Genomic DNA, 18088 nt, shown 5'->3' on the forward strand with positions numbered 1-18088 from the left:
CATCACTTCTGTCTTGTCTGGATTACCATATTTTTCGGACTATAAGACGCATTCCCCCCCAAAAAAAAGTGGGGGGGAAAGTGTGCGTCTTATAGTCGGAGGGCACGTACCTTCGGGGGTGTGTGTGTGTGCGATCTGCTGCCTCTTCCTCTGATCCGGCGCTTCCCCGCGCCTGCCTGCCTGGTTCTATCTTCTTCAGGCAAGCGCTGGGATCGCTCCACGTGGCCCCAGCGCTTTGCAAGCGCCGTCTGCGGAGGGGGCAGCATGCTTCCTACATGCCTGTGTCCCTGCCTTCAGCTGTGATGTTTAAAGCAAGCGCTGGGATCGCTCCCTCCCCCCTCCATGTGGAGCGATCCCACTGCTTGCCTGAAGAAGATGGAGCCAGGCAAGCAGGCACGGGGGAAGCGCCGGATCGGAGGAAGAGGCAGCAGATCGCCCCCCAGGAGGAAGGTGTGTTCTATCCTCCGGAGCGCCTTATGGTGCGAAAAATATGGCAAGTTTAAATTCATTTGCTTTTAACTATTTGACCACAGCAGCTGAGCAGAGGCTCAGGACCTCTACTGCATCACCAGGGGATTTTGATAGAGAGATGTAAAGCTGAGTGTCACCTGCATATTGATGACATCCAGTTCCAAGGCCACAAATGATTTCTCATAGAGACTTTATGTAGAGGTTTAATTACACAGGGGATAAGATTGCACCCTAAGAAATTCCACAAGAGAACTCCCAAACTGAAGAAAGCTGGTCTCCAGCAGCAATCTTTTGAGTAGCAATTTATGAGGAATGATTTAAACCAGTCCAAGGAACATCCCCTGATATCTACTTCTGCCTCCAAATGCCTCATTAGGATGGTACTAGGGTTGCCAAGTCCAATTCAAGAAATATCTGGGGACCTTGGGGGTGGATAGCCAGGAGACTTTGGAGGGATGGAGCAAGGAGACATTGGGGGGTGGAGTCAGGAACAAGGGTGTGACAAGCATAATTGAACTCCAAGGGAGTTCTGGCCATCACATTTAAAGGAACAGCACACCTTTTTAAATGCCTTTCTTCCATAGGAAATAATGTTTGGTGCCTCTACCTCAAAAACTAGCCCCCCCAGAGCCCCCAATACCTGCAGATCAATTCCCCATTATTCCCTATGGGAATCGTTCTCCATAGGGAATAATAGAGTGCCCAGTAGACATTTCCCTCTCACCCCCACGCTTTCTAAAGTGGGGGGAGGGCCTCCAAACCAGGGAATCCCCTGCCCCCTCCCTCTCTCTTGCACAAAAATACTTACTGGGTCTTGTTCCTGCAGAACTTTACTTGCTCTGAAAACTAAAAGCAAAACAAAGGGAGGGGCCATTCTACAACGAAACTGTTACTTACCCTTTCCCATGAAGCCCTTCCTGTTTCTTGCTCAGACTTACAGGCACACATTTTAAAAATGGACCTGTTTGCAGGTTTCTAAACTTGCAGGAGCTCTCAAACTACATGGTGACTGTGGGGGCGGGGCTTCCCCCGCCGGCCAGCTGGCTGGGGGCGGGGAGAAGCCTGTAAAAAGGGGGGATCCCCCACTGGGAACTGAGGATTGGGAAGCCTAGATGGTACGGCCTACTGTGCCAAAGGCTGCAGACAGATCCAGAGGAGTAACAGAGAAGCATGAACGTTGTCTACATTCAGGTAGCTGGCATCATCAACTAAAGCAACTAGAGTTCTAGCCTGTCTGAATCCAGACTGGAAATGTTGAGAGCCTATGAGTTATCCAGGAAGACCCGGAGTTGGTCTGTTAGTAGGGATGGGCACAAATTGCATTTTTACAGTTCAGTTCACGGTTCATGGCCAAACCACTAACTGAACCAAGTGCATGAGAGATGCTTCCCTGGCACCCCCCAGCCATTTGGACAGCCAGGAAAGGTGATTGGGAAGCTCTTCTGCGCTTTGCTACCACTGACCATCTGGTAGCTTTTTGAAGTGGCAGAATGACAGTAGAGGATGAGATAAGGGTGTGAGTGAGGTGGGACCCAGATGTGCACATTTGAACACCCATTTTAATCCAGACGTGGGGAGTTGCTGTGTTAGCCCAAATTGGCCATCTGAATTCAGCCTTGGAGTCCCTTTAAATCCCTGCTTTCTACTCTGGCCAGAAACTGGCATAAGTGCCTTAAAAGTTTGTGGAAGTCCCTGATGGTAGATCTATCATGGACTTTGCTTCCCAAGCTATGAATGGGGCAAAATTGCTCAGGAATTTTGGTTTGTGGATTGGCTTGTGCCCATCCCTATCATCTTCTGCTCTCCCAATCATTTTGCTTTGAAAGGGTAGATTAGAGACTGAGCAACTGTTAACAACATCATTTTTAACTAGGTATGGTTTTTAAAATATTGGATGGATGACTGCATGTTTTAAGGAATTAGAGATAGGCTGTGAGGCATTTGCGAATTTTTTTGCAGACAAAGTCCAGTCGCTCCGCCGCGACTGCCCCGCCATATTAGATACAGTATGTGAACTCGAGGCTCCGTGCCTGTCTTCAGGTTTGATTCTGGACCATTTCGACCCACTCGACCTAGAGGAGGTTGACAGGATCCTCTCTACTGCACGCCCAACAACTTGCGATCTGGACCCGTGCCCCTCCTGGCTAATTAAAGCTTGCCAGGAGGAGCTAAGATGTCCTATATGGGACATCATAAATAGATCTCTTTCGGAGGGTTCTTTTCCAACCCCTCTGAAGGAGGCAGTGGTCCGCCCCCTCTTGAAAAAAGCTACATCAGACCCGGCCGAATTGGCTCATTACTGGCCAGTCTCAAATCTGCCCTTTTTGGGCAAAGTTATAGAGAGGGCTGTGGCGTTGCAACTACAGAGCTTCCTGGATGACGCTTCCACTCTTGATCCATTCCAGTCCGGCTTCCGCCCGGGCCATGGGACAGAAACAGTTCTGGTTGCCCTCATGGATGATCTCCGGCAACATCTGGACCGAGGAGGTATTGCTGTTGTTAGACCTTTCGGCTGCGTTCGATATGGTCGACCACCGGCTGCTGACCCGCCGCCTCGCCGACGCAGGGATTCAGGGGTTAGCCTTGCAGTGGCTTTCCTCTTTCCTGGAGGGTCGGGGACAAAGGGTGGCAATTGGGGGGGAGCTGTCCCGGAGGCACCTACTTAATTGTGGGGTGCCTCAGGGAGCAGTTCTCTCCCCGATGTTATTTAACATCTACATGCGCCCCCTTGCCCAGATTGCCCAGAGGTATGGGCTGGGGTGCCACCAGTACGCTGATGACACCCAGCTCTATCTATTGATGGGCAGCCGGGCTGTCGATGTTCCTATAAATTTGGACCAGGCGTTGCAGGCCATAGCAGATTGGATCAGGTCGAGTGGGCTGAAATTGAATCCAGCGAAGACGGAGGTCCTGTGCCTGGGATGCGGTGCTCCGGATGGAGGGATCTCCCTTCCTGCTTTTGACGGTGCGTCACTGGTACCAGTGCGCAGGGTCAGGAGCTTGGGAGTGCTACTGGAGTCTTCCCTGACAATGGAGGCCCAGGTGGCAGCCACTGCCAAATCCGCCTTCTTTCATCTTAGGGGGGCGAGGCAGTTGGCTCCCTTCCTGGAGTGCAGTGACGTGGCAACAGTGATCCATGCAATGGTCACCTCGAGGCTAGACTACTGTAATGCCCTCTACATGGGGCTGCCCCTTTGCCGAACCCGGAAACTGCAGCTAGTGCAGAACACAGCAGCCAGACTGCTATTGGGCCTACCCCGGTGGGAACATGTGCAGGCTAGGCTGTGGGAGCTGCATTGGCTGCCAATTGTTTACCGAGTTCGTTACAAGGTGCTGGTTATTACCTTTAAAGCCCTATGTGGCTGAGGACCTGTCTACCTTAGGGACCGCCTCTCTCCATATGTTCCCCAGAGAGCACTACGATCTAGCTCACAAAATCTCCTAGAAGTACCTGGGCCAAAGGAGGCCAAACTAAAAATAACTAGAGAACAGGCCTTCTCTATAAAAGCACCCCAATGGTGGAACCAGCTGCCGGAAGAGGTACGGGCCCTACGGGACCTTAGTCAATTCCGTAGGGCGTGCAAAACCGCCCTCTTCCGGCTAGCCTTTCAAGATGGAGCTTGAAATAAACATCACGCCATCACAAATATTAATAACACCGAATAGAGATAACACCGAATAGAGATATTTTAGACTGTTTTTAGATTGTTTTAGATTATGTAAAAATTTAATAGTAAATTGTAATTTTATTGAATTGTATAACTGTTTTATTGTTCAATGGCTTTGCCATGCCTGTAAGCCGCCCTGAGCCTGCCTTGGCGGGGAGGGCGGGGTATAAATAAAATTTTATTATTATTATTATGTTTTAGTGCTTGAGGGAAATTTCCCAGGGTTCGTGACTGGTTTATGATAGTAAACAAGGGTTCATTTAAGTGGATCTTACATTATTTTAGCAGCTGGAATGGGCAAGGGTCCATTGTGCATGTGGTGGCCTTCAATACCAGGATCCTGCCAATATCCATCACAGTCAGGGGTCGTTTTGTAGAAAAATAGGTGGTGGAGCTCATCCAGGGATTGTTATGCAGCTGCACCTACTATTCAATGGACAAGGAGGTGGAACTCTCAGAAGAAGGAGGTGGAACTCTCAGAAAGGTTCAGGAGCTGCGCTCCTGTGAGCTCCCACTGAATCCGAGGCCTGATCACAGTAACTGAGTTAGTGGTTCATAATCAGACTGGATGATGTATTAGGCATTTCATCTTACCAGCAACATCCAGATCAGAGCATATCCATTTTACTTTATCAGCAAAGAATCTCATGAAGGTTACAACTAATTATCAGTTCCTGAGACAGTAAAGTTTAGATGTAGAAGTCAGCATGTGACAAACACCTTAAACAGTTTAGTTTTAGACAGTGATGAGGTAGGTGATGCAATGGTTGCAAAGATATAACATTTCTTTGCTGCTATTATTGCTGCTTCATGTTTTCCCATGAGCTCTGTAGCATGTTCTGTTGAATTCCATCCAAGTTTTCCACCAGTGTCTTTCCAGACGTCTTCTGGGCTTCTTTAAGTTAACCTGCTCATAAGGGGTGGGGGGATGAAAAACAAACACAATTAATACTAGCACACCAGCTATTTCAGCAACCCAGAGACTTTCTGCAAAGGAAAGCTGACACACCAAACAGGAAAAAGTCACTCTTTATTACTCCCATCAACTTTTCCTTAGGTATTAGACCTTCAAGATGCCATCATCATGTTATTTCTGGAGAATTGTGGCCCAAAACAGGCTGATCATCAAATATTGGTGCTTTCAAGACACCATGGACCCCAGGCAGGGCTTTTTTTCTGGGAAAAGAGGTGTTGGAACTCTCAAGAAAAAATGAAGGAGAAACATATAGGTGTTCCTCATGAACTGTTAAACTTTTTTAAAATATAATTTTGTTTCCACTAAGAGGTTCTGGAACTCTGGTCTGCCATGTTCCGCCAGGAAAAAACAAACAAACCTGACCCCAGGTATGATGTTCCCTTGGCGCCAAACTTCAAGCCTTTCTGCTTCTGGCTTTTATCTGGTTTTAGAGCATGATCTGGGCTGCTGATTAGGCTTAACATACAACTGTATTATTATTTATTGCTATTGTTTAAATGGTTGTGTGTTGTTTTCTTATTGTTTTAAAGGTTTGGGAGATTTTAAATTTGTTCATATTAATCATTTAAATAATTTAATTGTAAATGGCACTGGTAGATGTAGTTTTTTTAAAAAAAAATCTGTTTAAAAGAATTAAAACATCACTGTTTTTAGCCAAAGCTGGTTTTAATGTTCATCTTTTTTTAAAAATCATTTTGCAATATGTTAGCTTTGGCTAACATCGCCCTGAGCCACTTGTGGGAAGGGCAGGATATAAATTCTAAATAAATAAATAAAATAAATGTTATATTCTTATACTGATTCTAAAGGATGGCATGCATACTTTTTAAAGAGACAAAATCATTTCTTGGCACTGCAGTACTTGCACATCAGTCATCACTCATTAAACCTAAGTAAGATTTCATCTTAATATATATGTAAATGTGATGTTAGCTGGCTTTTAACTCCTTGCTGCTTTTGGTCACATTAATCTATGTTTGCCTGCTGTGAAACTCATACAGTTGTCTCTGCACCTTCAGCTTTTCACAGAACTGCTTGCATTTCACCCGTTAAGTGTAACTGCTTGATCAGCGGAGACCTTTAGAATGAAAGGAAAGATTGCTGTGTATATTTAGGAATGCAAAGAGCCATCCAGCTCTGCTTCACTTCCTGTGCTGATGACTTTGGCTCCTAGCCCTGTAAACCACACTGTGCATGCACTTCTGCACTGTTGTTGGTCTTGCACCTGCCAGAGCTGTGAATACATCCCTTTGTGCTACTTACAAGCTGTAGCATAAGCAGGAAGTAATCACTACACAATTTGTGCTAATAGAGCTGATATTGTCTCCTAGTATTGGTATGAGCTGATCATGTCTTCAGCCCTAGCTTATCAGTTTGTGTTCTAGGAAGAAAGGTTTTTCTACAGGATTGGCAGAAATTCCAGAATCTTTTAGAATCATCCCCATTCAGTCTTGTACTGATGAGATTTTTACTTGGAAGAGGCATAAGAGCCAAACAGAAGAAAACACCAATTAGAAGCCCCACATCTTTGAGAAAAACAGTGTACATCCATGTTCGCTGGAGAGTTCCCAGATGCCAACTTTCTCTGGCAAGCACACTGGCTAGCCACAATTCTAACATCAGTTATACCACTTCTTGTAGTAATAAAAAAACGATAGCAGGAGTAGCACAGAAGGAAAATATCTGTCACAGAATAAAAAAGGCAATGAGAGAACCAAACCCCTTGGACAACCAGGGTTGCCAGATCTGGTTCTTATTTTAAGAATATCTCAGATTCTTTGATAAAGCATTTACTCAAATGCAAGGCTTCCCCACAGATATGCCCGCAAAACAAGTGGAGGGGGGAGCTGTCTTACATGTGCATGCAAGTTACAGTCATGTTCAATAAACTGTGTGTGTCTGTGTATGTAAGATCTTTAAGGGGGTGTCTTACATTCAGAATCATCTTCTCTTTGAGTAAATATGGCATCAGACTTAAGGCTAGTTCTATTAGCCACATCTTGGTCATATGCAGAGAAGTATTAGACATACTGGATTAGGTTAAAATGCAGACTATGCAGCAACACGTTTTCTTGAAAAAATGATGCCTTTAATGAAGATTAATTTCAAATGTTTGGCCTTAATTGCCTCCTAATCTCTCTCTTGTTGAAACTGTAGATATAGGATCTGAGAGAATCTTCTACCTTTGCAATCTGCATTTGCTCTAGTAACTGAATTTAGTGTAACATACAAAGCACTAGAAGTTCCAAGACAGTACTTTAAATTTCTGAATCCTGGGGTACTCAAAAGAAAATATTGAACTCAGCTGTTTTATGTCAAAAGCTGAGAGTACTTCCAAAGCACTCTATGGAGTAGCCCACTCTACGGTTTCAGCTAAAAGATCCTGCTCTGCAGGTCTATTATTTCTGCCTTTTATTATCTGCAGATGATTTTCACTTTGCACAAAGCATACTGATCTTAGAGTATCAGATCAGAGAACACCTTCAGGCTTCCAACAGCTACAACTACATTAATAATTTGTAAGTACACATTTAAGAAAAGTATCAGGGCAGTGATGATTTAAGCTGTATTCCTTTCATTTTTCCCCTTTAATTTGGACAACTAAAGCTACTTGCTACTATATTAAATTGAACTATATTTTGATTGGGTGCATGCAAATCATTTAATGGTAGAAACATTTGACAGTTCTCTCTTAGGTATGCTCCAAAATTAATTCAAATGAATGGAAAGGAAAATGTTGTTCAAGTTTGTGACATCGCTAACTCAAATCTGAATAGTAGGGCCTTTTAAGGGAAGTTTTGAAGATGATGAGACCAAGTTCAAGTGGAAATATAGAAGACTTAATAAAATGCATTAGAGCTGCAGCGGTTGCAAATGTAATAATAGTTCCTTGTTTCTTTTCCCCTTCTCCATGGCACATTCTCACCAAGCTGTTACAGGCTACGGGAAACCTGCATGTGCATCCCTTTATCCCAAACCTGGTCCCATTAGTCAGTCAAGGAATGGGAGCTCCCACAATATGAATCTCTGGATGGGAATATGGGAAGTATATACTGGCCTCCTGCTCAGATGTGATATCTGTACACAGTATGGTGTATGAGCAGCATGGATGTGTGCCAAAAAGAAAATTGTTATAATTTTGGTTCTGGGCTTTACCATAATTACTTATTTTGGAATAGGTCATAACTGGGTTCAGATTCAAATCATGTGGCTCTGGAGTTCAGGACCATTATTTTCAATTGGGCATTTAGATGCGGGTCTGTGGCAGCTATTTATAAAGATAACGGAACTATATTTGAACAGAACACAGTCCTCTGCATAGTCTAAAGATCTCTTAATTTTTAATCAAATTGAACAACCAAGTTTGATTTTACAGAATCCCCAAAATAGATGACTCTCTGCACCATTTCTACTGATTCCTAAAATGTTAGTCAAGCAGCAGTCTAGCAGGACTCCAGCTGGCCGCTCCTACAGCGACTGAGCATAGAATTGTCCTGCCTTTCCACTGAAAAGTCTACATTTGTCATACTTCCTTATTGCGTCCTTTTTGTTTCCTTTCACAAAGTGAAAGTGGCTTCCTTTGCACACTTCCCCATTCCTCTATGTCTGTCTGGCATTATATCCTGTGGGGGAATTTTTGGCGGGGCTGAAATAACTGTTTTCAACCAAAATACATCAAAATTGCAGTGGAGTGAGTGCTATCTATTCTGTAAAGAACTCCCAAGTTTCAAGCAAATTGGGCAAAAAGAATGAATCCTGTGAGCCCTTGAATAATATACCCCTGCTCTTTATTTCCCCAGCCATAGGATTTACAAAGAACAAAAAGGCTATACCCCCACAAAGGAGGGTCAGAAAGAGAAATGTCTCTATAGCTTGTATATCACCTGTGATTGGCTGGAAGTGCTCTATACCTTGCAAGGATCTAATTGGAAGGGAGAAATGCCATTGCTTAGGAAGTGAGTAGAATCAAATAACAACATAAGCATATGCTGCAGCAAGCTATCAGCATCTGAAGATGAAGAACTCAAACACTTCTTCCAGGAGGGTTTTCCCCCACATAATATATAAGAATTTTAAATTTGTGTTATCATTCCAGAACACCATGGTAATGCCTGAAACCAATTTCTGTGTATATTTTGGCTTGGGAATTTCATTATTCACACCCCTAATGAGCACCATTGGGGATGGGGAAAACAGAACATTGTTGTTAAGACCCTTCCGCACCCATGCTCTCAGAAAGAATTCCAGAAGAGTAACACATGAGCAAAATGAATACGTTATTCATGAGGTGAGCACCCTAAAGCCTGATATACCCTTAGGGGGAGAGCTAAAGGAAAGGATATTTGGTGGAGGACCAACTGTGGAGTCATCAATAACAAACTTGCACAAGCTGAGAATATAGAATATAGAACCAGGCAGATGGGACAGTGGAAGCCCATGACTATGAGTTCATTAAGTGTTTTCTAGGGATGTTTGGATTAATGAGAGCATGTGTCACAGATTGAAATTACATAGCACCATTGAATCTATAGTGCCTCAAGAGTGCAGAGTCATTTAAGACTGTATCTGATTGTTTGACAGTTTGCACTGAAGTATTTTGATAATACAGATTTTTCTTGTATAATATGAAAACATTGAAAAGAAGGCAAATGCAAGCTGTATTTAGTAATATAGTTGATCTTTTCTGGGTCAAGTTCCTGGTTTTGAGGCCAAGAGTACAACTTACTGAACTTTTCACAACTTGCATGTGAATGCTGGCTCCCCTGCCTCACTCCACCCCATCTGTTAGAATGTTTCATCAAAATGGAAGTTGGCAAACTGTGCCAAGGTCTTTGGAAATAATGAAATAAGATGTCAATGCTTGTTAAGGTCAGTGAGCAAAACAGTGTGGATTGCATGGCATTATGGAATTATTAATTTAAAAAATTATATATGAATAAAAGCATCTGGTGAATGAATAAGAGTAATTTCTTTCACTTGGCTAATTTAAATGCCAGCTGTCACTATCTTCAGCCATATTTTCTCATGAAAGCTTTTACAGAGTCTGTCTGGTTATGAAAATGCAGAATTTATGGAGAGTGCAAAGTCTAGGTATAAAAAGATTTCAGCCTATATCCATATGTGTAAATCTGTTAATTGTATAAAGAAATGTTAAATTTCGCAAAGCTTCTGATAGATTAAATATCTTTGGGGATATCTTTGGAAAATCTGGGATGAACAAAACTGAAGGACAGAGAGATAGGCATTGCTCTTTTTTCAGTTTTAAATTAATGAAATCACATTATCAATGTTAATTATCAAGGTTAACCATTATCAAGGTTAATGTCAAAATTTATTTTCCATCCATTAAGAATTTCATCTTGATAATTTGTTTTATTATTCCAATCACTACCACCTGTTGTGCAATCTGATTTTCTGATCATGGGCAATCATGGTAATTGATTATTTGGTTTAGTTTAGATGCTAAGCTGGGATATAAGATGTTTCCTATATTCACTAGAAGCCACCACCCCCTGCTCTTGAAAAGAGAAGGCATCAGACTACTAGAGTTGCAAGGCAGTATGATGCTAATCAGTCGATCAAGGGCTATTTAAAGCCCAAATTCTGACAGCTTCCCAATTTTTTTCTGAAACAGCTGCACAAGAGAAGGGCTTTGCATGCACATCCTAGGCCTTGTCTGGATTCTTAGAATAAGTACATAGATAACAATAGAATAGTACAATGGGGAAGATTTGGAAGGGGCCATCTAGCCCAATCCTCTGGTCAAGTCAAGAACTCCTCCTCCTCATTGAACATTGCTGGTGGCTTATTCATTCTGAGGCCTGAAACATCTCTGACAAGTGTTTGTCCAGCTACTGCTTGAAGACTGCCATTGAGGGGGAGCTCACCACCTTCCTAGGCAGCTGATCCCACTGCTGAACTACTCTTACTGTTAAAAAAACCAATCCTAATCAGGGGTTGTTTTGTAGAAAAATAGGTGGTGGAGCTCATCCAGGAATTGTTATGCAATTGCATTTACTATTCAATGGACAAGGTGGGAGGAGGAGGGGGAACCATCAGAAAGATTCAGGAGCTGTGCTCCTGTGAGCTCCTGCTGAATTCAAGGCCTGATCCTAATATCCAACCAGTATCTCTCTGTCCATAATTTAAACCCATCTGCTGCCAACAGGAACAATTCTCTGCTAAGTGACAGCCTTTCAGATACTTAAAGAGAACAATCATGCCCCCCAACCTCCTCTTCTGCAGATGAAACGTTTTCTAGTCCCTTAGCCTTTCCTTGTAGGGCTTGGTCTCCAGGTCCCTGATCATCTTCACCACCAGGCCTCAGATTCAGTGGGAGCTCACAGGAGCACAGCTCCTGTACCTTTCTGAGAGCACCTCCTCCTTCTGAGAGTTCCACCTCCTTGTTCATTGAATAGTATGTGCAGCTGCATAACAATTCTTGGATGAGCTCCACCACCTATTTTTCTACAAAATGACCACTGTTCACCACCCTTCTCTATGCCATCTCTATATTGTTCTCATCCTTTTCGAAAGGAAGCCTCAAGAACTTCGCATGAACTGCACATGCAACCTGACAAATATGGTGCACAGTGGGATTATGACATCTTGTGATTTAGACTTTTCAGTTTCGCTGATACACTCCAAGACTGCAATAGCCTTTCTTGCTGCTGCATCACACTGACTGCTCATATTTATCCCACAGTCCACCCGTTGTACCCTATGATCTTCTTCACACAAACTGTTACCCAGAAGCATGTACCCCATCCACTATGTATACTTCTCATTTTTGTTATCCAGAGGTAGAACTCTGCACCAGTGTTCCCTCTAAACTGAGATTTTAGCATCCAGCTCACGCATTTTTGTCTTAGCTCAGGAAAAATGACCCCAGAGCAAACTAACTGATGCAGTAGCTCAGAAATTTAATGCCAGTAGCTCACAAAGAACTTTTGCTCACAAGACTCCACAGCTTTTGCTCACTCCACATTGCTCTGCACTTATCCTTAAGTTGAATTACATCTTATTCACATTCACCCACTTTCCCTATGTGTTCAGATCTCATTAATTTCTACATCTATCTTCTGGTGTGTTCACCATTCCTTCCAATTTGGTGTCATCTGCAAATTTAATTAGTCCTTTCACCTCATCACGCAGATCATTTATAAAAGTACTGAAAAGTACCAGGCCTAGAAATGAGCCCTGTGGTACCCTACTGGACATATCCTTCGAATCAGATGAAGGCGTTGTCCTTTTTTATTGCAATCGCACACTGTCTTGACATTTTCAGTGAGTTATCTACCACGACCCCAAGATCTCTCTCTTGGTCAGTCTCTGCCAGTTCACAACCCATCAATTTGTATTTGTAGCTGGGATTTTTGGCCCCAATGTGCATTACTTTGCCCTTGGCCACATTGAACCTCATCTGCCACATTGATGCCCACTCACCCAGCCTCAACAGATCCCTTTGGAGTGCCTCACAATCCTCTCTGGTTCTCACCACCCTGAACAATTTAGTGTCATCTGCAAACTTGGCCACTTCACTGCTTACTCCCAACTCCAAATCATTTATGAACAAGTTAAAGAGCATGGGACCCAGTACTGAGCCCTGCAGCACCCCACTGCTTACCGTCCTCCACTGCGAAGACTGCCCATTTATGCTCACTCTCTGCTTCCTATTAATTAGCCAGTTTTTGATCCACAAGAGGACCTGTCCTTTTACTCCATGACTCTCGAGCTTACTAAGGAGGCTTTGATGAGGAACTTTATTGAAAGCTTTCTGGAAGTCAAGGTAAGCAACATCTATTGGGTCTCCTTTGTCCACATGCTTGTTCTCCCCCTCAAAGAATTGTAACAGGTTAGTGAGGCAAGATCTTCCCTTACAGAACCCATACTGAGTCTTCCTCAATAACTTGTATTCATTCATGTGCCTACTCATTCTGTCCTTGATAATGGTTTCTACCAACTTTCCCGGTATTGAAGTCAGACTGACTGGCCTGTAATTTCCCGGATCTCCTCTGGAACTCTTTTTAATGATGGGAGTGACATTTTCTACCTTCCATTTCTCAGGAAAGGAGGCAGATTTCAATGAAAGATTACATATTTTTGTCAGGAGATCCAGAAGTTCAACTTTGAGTTCTTTCAGAACTCTTGGATGTATGCCATCTGGACCGGGTGACGTACTAGTTTTTAATTCATCAATCAGTTGTAGGACCTCCTCTCTGTCACCTCAATCTGACTCAGGTCTTTCAACACCCCTTCCAAAATTAGTGATTCTGGAGCGGGCAAACACTTCTCGTCTTCCACAGTGAAGACAGAGGCAAAAAATGCATTCAGCTTCTCAGCCATTTCCCTATCCTCCTTCAGTAATCCTTTGACCCCTTGGTCATCCAAGGGCCCCACTGCCTCCCTGGCTGGTTTCCTGCTTCTAATATATTTGAAGAAATTTTTATTGTTGGTCTTTATGTTTTTTGCAATATGCTCCTCATAGTCCCTTTTTGCCTGCCTGATCACAGTCTTGCATTTGATTTGCCACAGCTTGTGTTCCCTTTTATTAATCTCACTTGGACTAGCTTTCCACCACTTAAAGGAGTCCTTCTTACCTTTTACAGCTCTCATTACTTTGTTTGTTAACCATGCAGGCCTTTTCTGGGACTTCCGGGGGAGGAAAATGCCGAGCTGAGCTGTCTCTCATAACGGGAGCAGGCTGGAACTTCTGTTTGGGGTAGTGGAAGGCAAATTAATGCCTACTGCCTACTTTTCTCAGTTAGAGAATAGTCCAAGACATGCACGGAAAACTTTAAGGAGATTTACTTTGGCTTAAAGGGAGCCCTGGAGGGGGACTTCTTTGAGGCTTTGAGGGGTCTCAGGGGAAGTTGCATAGTCATCATCAGCAGAGGTGCCCAGAGTCATTTATTTGACATAAGCTCATCAGGATCCTAACCTTCTTGGACATTGCTAAACATCTAAAGCTTTGAAAGACCAGTGGAAACTTGGATAATTGGAAGAAAAGGTACAGAAGATTACTTTTTCATTCCAGAGCTATTTATAGCTTAAAGGGACAAAATTAAAAGGTGGGAAAAGAAAGTACAGAAAGCTTGGAAGAAGAGAGAAGGAAGAGGCGAAATTTGGATTTTATAAATATAAAGGACAGTGTTAAAACTGCTAAAAAGTGAGAAGGAATTTATTGTTTTGTCTGCTTGCGGTTTGGAAGTAAAAGCAACATCGTCATACTGGAACAGACCTGCAGCACATCTGAGCAAGACAGGAAATAACGTCAAGTATTATGAGATCTCCTTGTGAGTTGGTGGCAACAAAAACAGGAAGCAATAGAAAGAAAACCTACTATAGGAATATATACCATTGAGAAACATCGGCGGCCATTGCTGGGAGGCTAAATTAAAAACATTGTTTTTAAAAGAATTTGGGACATTAAAAATTGTTGGAATCAACTGAAAAGAGGGTAAGAAGATAAGTACTATTGGTCATATTATTTGTGGGCTCCTCAGATTTTTTTAAAAGGAAAAAGAAATTGTAAGAAATAATAAAAAGTTGTGGCCGCCATTTTGGAAAATTTAAAGACTTTAAAAATAAATATCTGGACTTTGGGGGCTCAGAGGATGGCGAAATTGAGCTTGCCATAAAGGGCAAGTCCTAATCTATTGAACCTGATAGTCAAATTGAAAATTGGTGAGGTCAAAAATTTTGTTATTTTTTGAAGGGTTTAAAAGTTTTAAAAATTCATATCTTGGCCTAGGAAGCTCCGAGGAAGATGAAATAAAGTTTATTATAAAACGTAAGCCCAAATCTCTTGAATCTGATATCTGAATACAAAATTTGTGAGATTAAAATTTTTGGTGGTTTTTTTTTAAAATGTCTGAAGCCAAGCAGCCCCAAACAAGGGCTCTTTCAATGGAGAAAATGCAGAAACAATTGGATGCAATGGAAGCCAGAATGATGAGAGGGGTCAGGAAGATGATAGATAAATCGAAAGAAGAAATTATTGCAGAGATTAAAAAAGACATGGAAGATTTCAGAAAGGAAACTGGGGAAACAGTTAAGAAAGTGCAGGCAGTAGAAGGAAAAATGAAAGTATATGATTCCACCTTGTTGAAAATTCAAGAAAAAGTGACAATTCATGACTGCAAATTGATGGAAACTCAGATACGTCTGAGAGGAGTACCTGAAGTGGAGGATGGTGATCTGAAAGGATATATAATAAAAATAATTGCAGAATTCCTAGAAGAAGATCCTGATGACACTAAAAATATGTATGACTATATGTACAGAGTGAATTCACTTTTTGCCAAGAAAAATAATCTACCAAGAGATGTTGTTATAAGATATATGACAAAGGAAATGGTGGGAAAGATCGTGAATAAAAATTTTGAAAAGGCATTGATAGTGGGAGGCAGTAAAGTGAGAATCATGAAGGAGTTGCCAAGGCAAGTGAGGCAAGATATATGGAGGAAATTTAATCCAGAAGTACGGGATTACATTTTTTTTTTCAGCAAGACATAAAACTTTTTCTAGAATTGTCATGCTGTAGGGAACTAAAGACTTAAGTCTTATAACAAGGAAGATAGAGATTTTACCTAAAATTGGGGCCGACCATAGCCCAATAATGTGGATTACAAAATTGTCCAAAAAATTGAGATGATGGAGATTGAAGATTTGCTACAGAATAAAGAAACAGTGACATTTCTAGAAAAGGAAACTAAAGCCTTTTTCCAAGTGAATGATAAAGAAGATATTGATTTTCAGATGGTCTGGGATGCTTATAAAGCAGTAATGAGAGGGGTGTTGATTACTTTGAATAATAAAGACAAAAGAAAAAAAGAAAAACAGTTGTTGGATAGTCAAAATGAAATAAAGAAAAAAGAAGGGAGCTGAGAAAAAACACCAGGGAAAAAGAAAATTCTAAGGGAAATTTCAATATTACAAACTCAATTGAGACATTTGTTAAATAAAGTGGAATGGAATTTGAAAAGACTTCAGCAGAAATCGTTTGAAGGGGCAAATAAAGCAGGAAAGTATTTGGCTTGGCAATTGAAGAAAAAGAGAGAAAATAAAATTATTAATAGAATTGTGATAGATGAAAGAGAGGTGGTTACTCAAGAGGGAATAAAAAGAGAATTTTTAAGTACTATGCCAAACTGTTTAAAGGTGTTAAAGTAAAGAAAGAGAAGATGGATGAATATTTACAAAAGTTAAAAATAGAGCCCCTAACTGAAAATATGCAAAAAGTTTTGAATGATCCAATTGAAAAGATAGAAATCGAAGTAGCAATCAACGCAATGAAAAACGGGAAAGCTCCCGGGCCAGATGGATATACAGCTAAATATTTTAAAACTTTTAAGGATGAATTAATACCAAAATTGCAGAAGTTGATGAATATAATAAGAATAAAAGGGAATGTACCAAATACATGGAAAGAAGCTGTTATTTCCTTGATACCTAAAGAAGATAGAGATGCCACGAATGTAAAAAATTACAGACCAATTTCGTTATTAAATAATGACTATAAAATATTTACAAGAATCTTGGCAGAACGGCTTAAACATTTGATAAACTTTATAAAGGAAGGTAAGCAGGGTTTCTTCCCAAAAGACAAATAAGAGACAATACTAGGACTGTTGTAAATATTGTAGAATATTATGAAAGACATCCAGGAAAAGAAGTAGCATTATTCTTTGCAGATGCAGAGAAAGCATTTGACAATTTAAGCTGGGACTTTATGTTTGCGGTAATGGATAAGGTGGAGCTGGGAGAAAGTTTTATAAGAATGATAAAAGCAATATACTCTGAACAAAGGGTAAGGCTGTGTGTTAATGCAGATCTCACAGAAGAAATGAAAATTAGCAAAGGTACTAGACAAGTTTGTCCGCTCTCACCATTGTTGTTTATAATGACTCTTGAAATTTTATTGATGCAGATTCAAGAAGAAAAAGATATAGAAGGCTTACAAATAAAAGGATGTACTTACAAATATAGAGCATTAGCTGATGATATAATGTTTATAAATGAAAACCCCATACAAGTTACACCTTTGTTGTTAATGAAAATACAAGAATATGGGGAGTTGGTGGGACTTTCTATAAATAGAGAAAAATCTAAAATTCTATGTAAGAATATGCAGATGAACAGAGAACAAGAATTACAAAGACTAACGGGCTGTGAAGTTACCTCCAAGGTAAAGTATCTAGGGGTGGAGATAACAATGAAAAACATTGATCTGTTTAAAAATAATTATGAGAAGTTATGGCATAAAATGGATGAAGATATGCTAAAATGGAACAAGCTTAATTTGTCATTGCTGGGCAGAATAGCTGCAATAAGAATGAATATTCTACCAAGGATAATGTATTTCTTTCAAACTATTCCTATTGTGAAGGATGCCAAACAATTTGATAAATGGCGTAGGAAAATTTCAGAATTTGTGTGGGCTGGGAAGAAGCCAAGGATTAAAATGAAAATTCTGTCAGATGCAAAAGAGAGAGGCGGATTTCAACTACCAGATTTAAAATTGTATCATGAAGCAGTTTGTTTAGTATGGATGAAAGAATGGATAGCATTGTTAAACAAAAAACTTTTAGTGTTGGAAGGTCACGGAAATAAATTTGGCTGGCACGCATATTTATATTATGGAAAAAAGAGGATGGATGGTCTTTTCTCTCACCATCATATAAAGAAGCAACCTATTAAATACATGGATAAAATATAAGTAATATGGAGATGAGAGAAGACCTTTATGGATAGTGCCAGCTGAAGTGATAAAGATAACGGCTAAGACAGGCGAAGAAAAGTGGCTGTCATATAATCAATTATTAAAAATACAAAGTGGGAAAATAGAACTGAAAACTGCTGAAGAATTGAGTCATAAATATGATTGGTTTCAAATGCAACAAATAAAAAGCTTGGTGGAGAATGATATCAAAACTGAAGGAATAAGGAAAGAACAAACAGAAATGGAAAA

The sequence above is a fragment of the Heteronotia binoei genome, chromosome 1, assembly GCF_032191835.1.
Source record: "Heteronotia binoei isolate CCM8104 ecotype False Entrance Well chromosome 1, APGP_CSIRO_Hbin_v1, whole genome shotgun sequence".
Lineage (NCBI taxonomy): Eukaryota > Metazoa > Chordata > Lepidosauria > Squamata > Gekkonidae > Heteronotia > Heteronotia binoei.